Source organism: Danio rerio, chromosome 7 (assembly GCF_049306965.1).
Source record: "Danio rerio strain Tuebingen ecotype United States chromosome 7, GRCz12tu, whole genome shotgun sequence".
NCBI lineage: Eukaryota > Metazoa > Chordata > Actinopteri > Cypriniformes > Danionidae > Danio > Danio rerio.
In genome coordinates this window covers 62,235,001-62,242,500 of record NC_133182.1, presented here as the reverse complement: position 1 = coordinate 62,242,500, position 7,500 = coordinate 62,235,001, and the positions used below count along the sequence as shown (strand labels likewise).

At 38.3% G+C, this 7,500-nt stretch overlaps 1 protein-coding gene across 2 annotated transcripts in view; it reads left to right on the top strand.

Annotated features, from left to right (window-relative positions):
• Positions 1 to 7,500, top strand: part of zdhhc21 (zDHHC palmitoyltransferase 21) — a 60,117-nt gene that overhangs the window by 8,654 nt on the left and 43,963 nt on the right.

The following is a 7,500-nucleotide window of genomic DNA, read 5'->3' as shown; positions in this document are numbered from 1 at the left end:
ATACGGTTTGGGCTGCATAAAATGAATGGAAACCTATGTAATGTCCCCACTTTTCACAAAAACAAACATGTGTGTGTGTGTGTGTGTGTGTGTGTGTGTGTGTGTATATATATATTTATATATATAAAAGAAAGAAGCAGCTGGCAGCATCAACAGAGCTGGGAAGGGAGCGCTGTTTTGCTCGGGTTTCTCACACATACAGGCATCTAAAACACGCACAAACACACCGTTTAAACTTAACAAAAACTCTTGAAAACCTTTATGTCTGCTGTGTCTTTAATATGGTGTATAGATTATTATGTGTTATTGAAACATCAAGGGGGACGCAGCAAAGTCACTTATAAATTAAAATTGTATTATTTTATGCAACAGCCTTACATTTAAAACAGAAACATAAGGGCGATTATAAGCAAAATGACCTCACCCTATAAGGCTAGATGTTTTCTTTCCCTTTTTATTTATTTGTTTATGTGTTTGGCGCATGTAACTCTGCAATCGGAAAACTAGTGTAATGATGGCAAGCCATCTTTCCCAGACTCGGGGCAAATTCCGCCTCTCCTTTCACTCCGTCCCGAATCCCCAGCTGGCCCTCCTGCCATCTGCTGCGTAAAACATATGCTGGATAAGTTGACGGTTCATTCCGCTGTGGCAATCACAGACTAATAAAGGGACTAAACTGAAAAGAAAATGAATGAACAAATGAATCAATAAATAATAATAATAAAATAAAAATAAGGTAATAATCTTTAAACAAATGCCGCGTAAGCGTCCTTTTTTATTTTTAGAGATGGTACATTTGAATTGACTCTTCCCACTTCCCCCACCTCAAAATTGAAAGTTGCAAAGAACTATAGCTCATTTACACCTTGATGCCTTAGCCTCAATAGCATTCTGATATTTTAATAAAATTAATTTGATTTTGGAAATAACTCCTGTCAATGTCCCACGGACCCCACTTTGGGAACCACAACAACTCAAATGTTGTTCTCTGGCTTTGGCAATTCTTACCAATTCAAGGGCCACTCCTAAGGGTGAATCAGATGAGAAGCAGTAACACTTTCAATTCTTCAACTATTTAAAACAAGAAATATCACATGTCATATAATATTTAACAAATAATATTAATAATATTTAAATATAAAAATAATATTTAAAAAATGTCAAACCCTTAAAGGATATAGGGGTTAATTTATAAACTGTAGATTGTGGTCAGCATATTAACAATAGAAAACACTTCATTGATTATTTGCAAAACTGTGATGAAGTCCGGTTTGTCCAGGCCACACCCTAGCTGGGATACAGACACACTGCTCACTCTGAATAACAGACACTAATATTTCATCTAAATCAGACTGGCTTTAAAGTCTTCATATGTTAATTTGTTAGTAGTCAATTTTTTGGCACCAGATGAAAGATAATCCTGTCTTGGTTGTTTAAATTTAATTTCAATCTTTTTACACTGTATCTTTCTCTGAATTGTTTTGCTATATCAGCCCCAAAAGCACAGTCAGCACTTACACAGTGAGCTAATGGTTCATTGTCCAGTGTTTGAAATAGGTGTTCAATTTTGTTAAATTTTTACTTTTCTATTTGTCAGAGTGGCAGCAAGTAATTGGTTGTGTGTGTTGCAGGTCTGTTAGTGTCAGTGTCTCGTATAATCTGAGTCTCCCTCTCTTGGACCTGAGAAGTCAGGTCCACTCTAATTTCTGCAAAAGAATGGTTAGGTTTATTACATGCAACACAGGATGAGAGGTGGTACCAGGTATCACCCTTGCCAGCAACCTTAACAAAATGGGACAATCTGGCAATGACTTTGTATGGTTCAGACCATGTGGGCTCCCTCCACTTCCTCTCAACTTTTTGGCCAAATTTGCGTTTGTGTCTTGTCTGATCTGTACATCCCAAAATATACTTCAGCTGCTTTTATCCTTCCTTCTTTCTGGCTGTAGCTGTAGCCTTTTCCACTGAGCCTGAACTGGAGGATAGCCATATTCCTCACATTCACGATCAAATTCTCCCTCCATGTTGTTTTATGTTTTCAATTAATCAGTGAAAAAAATATATATATATAAAAAATAAATAAATAAAAAATCAGCTGTTTATAACACTTTCAACACAGGAAAAAGTTTATAAAATAGCCTGGACTCTAACCAGGGCAGGGGAAAAATGCCTGGACTTTAACCAGGGCAGGGGAAACGGTGCCTGGACTTTAACCAGGGCAGGGGAAACGGTGCCTGGACTTTAACCAGGGCAGGGGAAACGGTGCCTGGACTTTAACCAGGGCAGGGGAAACGGTGCCTGGACTTTAACCAGGGCAGGGGAAACGGTGCCTGGACTTTAACCAGGGCAGGGGAAACGGTGCCTGGACTTTAACCAGGGCAGGGGAAAAGTGCCTGGACTCTAACCAGGGCAGGGGAAAAGTGCCTGGACTCTAACCAGGGCAGGGAAAAAGTGCCTGGACTCTAACCAGGGCAGGGGAAAAGTGCCTGGACTCTAACCAGGGCAGGGGAAAAGTGCCTGGACTCTAACCAGGGCAGGGGAAAAGTGCCTGGACTCTAACCAGGGCAGGGGAAAAGTGCCTGGACTTTAACCAGGGCAGGGGAAAAATGCCTGGACTTTAACCAGGGCAGGGGAAAAGTGCCTAGGCTTTATTCACTCATATATCTCAACTCACTTTTAATATTTAATTACTTCAGTTTTAGTTTGTCATTCAACACACAATTTTAGTAATAATCAATAGCAGAATTTTGATAGAAACAGGCTTCTGCTTACCTTCTTTTAGTGACCGGTCAAGTGTTGAATGAAGAAACGCCGCTGAAGTTTAGTGTGGAGTTCAAACAATCAACTCCTCCTTTCAGACTCCTTTGTTGACCGATCCGGGTGCCCCCTCCATTTTGTTGGACTATTTCTCACTTGCCTTAGTCCACCCCAATTCAATAATCGGTCAGGAGTCAATTAATCAAAATCAATGAATTTATTTATCGAGCATAAGTGAATAAAGCGAAGGTCAGGATCCTGGGCTTTTGAAGAACCGTCAGCCAAGCAGTCTGGATGTCCAAAAGCTCTCGAACTCTTTCGACTCCCTCCTTTTATCCATCAGCAGCGTTCAATCTTTTTGACCACTCCTCTGATCAGTTMCCYCCWAKCTCTTCAGTTGTCGGCGAAACTCACCCAAAAGTTCTTTCAGGTACATCTCGCACACACACACACCCCTACTCAGATACGTTGGTCACTCCACCCCTGACACCCCTCAACGGGCCTGACACACACACACCACACACACACACACAACAGACAGACAGACGCACACACAACGCGCTGGAGCGACTCCCTTCAGATTCAACACGCATAATAATTTGCTTAAACTAAGCGTTCTAAAGTATTACTGCATTTCACAAGGATTCTGACACAACAACGCGAAGCATACGCTTTCATAGCATTTAATGAGGAAACACACTAAACTTGGAGGGCTCATGCTGAAAGGCAGAGTAATGTCCTGTCTTTGACAGCTCGCAATTTCACCAGAGACTTTCTGATTCTCCGATTTTATTATGATTAAGATTATACTCTTATTAAAAGTCTACCGTTTAGCCTAAGCAGCGATTTTATTACCTTAAAGGAACACCGAGTCATGAAATGCAGAAGATTTTCTTTCTGTTCGCCATGCATGCGGTATCAACTTACAACAGAAGTCGAAAGTTAAAAATTAAACACCCGAAATTGCATGAAACTCTGGATAGCCTGGTGATGCAACTAATTGTTTTATACTGAAACTTGCCTTCAAAAAGTGCTTCCTTGGTCTTATCCACATTTCTTGCATGTTGAACACAAGTCCACCACAACAGGAAGTAAAAAAAAAACCCTGCAATTGCGTACATTTTTTTAACGCGTTAATTATTAAAATTATTTACATACATACATGCATAAATGCATACATGCATATTTTCATACATACGTGTGTGGTGTTGGCCACCTGTGCTTTGTATGAAGTGGTAGAGCTCAAAACACTCTATGACACACTATAGAACATTTGATTGAGGACATAAAACACATTTGCATGCAGTTTTCCCAATCTGTTTGGCTGGTGATCTCACTCTTAGATCACGGTTTGAAATAATTTTTCAAAACTCCTTCATTGTTTTATTTTTTTGTAGAAAAAATGTTCTTCAAATTCTCCTTTATAAAAAGAAAAGAAAAGGAAAAAAATGGCTTAAAACGTATTAATTTAATTGTATTAAGCCTAAATTGCTATAACTTTTGTTTGTTTTATATTGGTTTATTTAGGCCACATATTTTTATTATATCCATTATTTTTTTAATAATTTTTAATACTATATATTTTTGCCTATTTTTATTTTAAATCTAATTTGACATTATTGTGTTAAGCCTACAAAAGTTGATGCGTAATTTGTAAAGTTGTATGTCTTTCTGACTTATTCATATTTTGTATCATTTCCAAAATAAATATATATAGGTGTGCATAGATATTTTTTTTTAATCTAGATTAATCTCACTGTAATCTTGGAATTATTCTAGATTAAAATGGCTCATTTGAATTCTGCTGAAGGCATTCAGAATATATGTGCTACCCAAATAATACGTTTTTGAGAACGGGTTTCTCAAGCTGGGTTTCGAATAAGACCAGGTGCTCTCCTGTTTCCAAAATCCATCACAAACTGCTTAAGAAACTGTTCTACTTTGATAATTGGCGATGGAAATAAATTATGTTCAATAAGAACTACTGGGGTTTACTAACTGTCTATTTAGTTAAACATGAATTTTGAACTGTAGGCCTACATACGCTCAAAACAGCATTTATTTTGATTACTTTAATCCAACTAAAGTCATAACTGAACTACACTGAAATGGAATTAAGATGTGGTGTATGCATATATTTTTGGCATTATTGAAGTAAAAACCGCAATCAGACTATTACCGTCTGTCATGTAGGACTTTTCGCCATATTTTCTGAAATGATCCACACAAGGGAATGTCATTAAAGAACCACACATGCACGCACACACACACACACGCACACGCACACACACATTGCTAAATACAGAAGTTTTTTTCTTCCATTTCTTCCATCCTTATTTGCGTCTAATACCCCAGTTTGTCATGGGGGCACGAATGAAATGGTCATGAGTGAATATGAAACTGCCAAACTGCAGTTGAAGTCACCCAAAATTAATGAAAACTTTTACATGAAAGCATGTCATGTAAACATCTTAATTATTTTATTGTCTACTAAGGAAAATAACTAGAGTACAGATGTCCATGCAAACTAGGGATAGGAAGTTCGTATGATTTTACTGACTCGGATCTTTGAGTCTCGTTCATCGATATGAACAAATCTTTTTTCGAGTCATTTTATTCATTTAGTTCAATTTGCCAAAATATTATTAAAATGTTATGAATTGCTTCCAAACACATCTACACCTAGCCCAAAAGGTTGATCACATGACAAATAAGTCATTAATAGAATACTATAAGAAGGAGAAAATTCTAAATCAATGTTTACCTGCTGTTTTGTCTATGAAGGTATTGTTGTCTCTTTGCTCAGCTCACCTCTTCATGTCTTCAAATGTCAGTGGTTTGTTCACGTTACACTGACAGTCACATATAATCTAAACCAGGGGTTTTCAAAGTGTGAGGCGCGCCTCCCCTCGGGGGCGCCAGAGCATGTCAGGGGAGGCACGGAAAAAAAAATAATATAATAAAAATATAATTATTAAGTTTAATTATTATATGTATTTTTTATTATATTTAAACGTTTTAATTAAACAAAGCAAAAAAAATAATACGTCAAATATAAGAAAACCTTTTTTACCCAGAAGGCCATAGCTGTGAATTTGCTTCTCTTTGGCAAGCCCGCCAATATAGGTATATGCCTGCTAATACAATGGGTCAGTTTCTGAGACCCCACCACCCCCCAAGAGAGTCCAAGTCAGCAGAGCATTTAAGGACTGTGCATATATGTGTGCGTGCATCGCTAAGTAAGTACGCGAAATCATTGCAGTATGTATCTATATGGAGTTTTACATAATCATACTCATTAGGGCTGTAACATGCCGATGCATGCATTTAATTCGGCTTAACGTTTTATTTTTGTTAATATGTTCTTCAGTTGAGCACAGATATTATGTTGTTGATGCCAGGCCCGGATTGGCTAATCGGGAGGACCGGGAGAATTCCCGGTGGGCCGGTCCGTTTTTTGGCCGCGAGGGCCGGTGTCCCTGGCTCCAGAATCTGTTGCTCTCAGCAGTCACACTTTTTAAATTAATTTATTTACTTAACTTGACTACAGTCTTCTTATTCATTATTTTACCGCAGCTCTGCTCTTTTTATAGATAACCAGCCTACAGGTTAATGATGATATTAGTCAGATGAGTCAGTCTTACACATACAACTGTTGTGGTCCAGTGGTTAGCACGTTAGATTACGACGCCGCCGACCCGGGTTTGATGCTTGTCTGAGTATGTTTTTTTCTTTTTTTTAATTATAGTTTTATTGTTAAGACATATAATACTGTTAGGGTTTTTGAACATTTAAAGTTCTAAAGCAGCTGTTTTCTCAAAAAAAAAAAAAAAAAAAGACGTGATAGTGTAATTAGAAACTGAATTGGAAATGACCTTATTTTAATATAGTCAGTCGTGGACTGAGGTGGGCCGGTCTAAGGCTTGAAACTCCAGGGCTGAAAAAGAGTCCCACTCCGGCCCTGGTTGATGCATATAAATCTTGATTGAAACATAATCAGACTGCGATAGTGCAACTAGCGCATGCACACTGAGTTGTTCATGATTAACCTGGATGCACGAGCGCAGCAGCTGTGTTCACGTGAAGACACCTACCCCCACATTAGCACGTCACATTTAATGTGGTAATTTGACAGTAAGAATACACACAGGTTCGAAGACTCATTCTTGCCACCTATAGTTCATATATCATAATTTGCTGCAATTCATCACGCCTGTACAAGCACGCGCTTTTTGTGTGAACAGTCAGTCAATCTCATGCCCACTGTCTAAAATAAAACCTGACTAGTGTCTGTAACAATTGAAAATGGGGTGCGGCTCCTTTAAGAGGTTTGCACTCGCGTGTGTGTGTGTGTGTGTGTGTGTGTGTGTGTGTGTGTGTGTGTGTGTGTGTGTGTGTGTGTGAGTGTGAGTGAACTGTCTGCGTGGGACTGATGTTTATTTTTCTTTTTCTCTGATGCTTTGATTAAGTTATTGTTCTGTAATGTACAGTGACTCTGTTGACAGAAGAATAAAGCACAAGGTGTGGAATGCAGCCTGTATGAGCCTTGATTTATTTTTCTTCTGCTGCAATAGTTAGGCCAGCTCTACTGTATTTTATTTAACTCAATCCGTTGCATGATGTCTTTCACATATATTCGGAATATGTATGTGTAAGTAATATGTATCGTTCACATATCTTTTGCGAGTTCATTATCTGAGATGTAAAACGCACAGAAAAAGCTGCCTTTAGAGAGATGCTGCA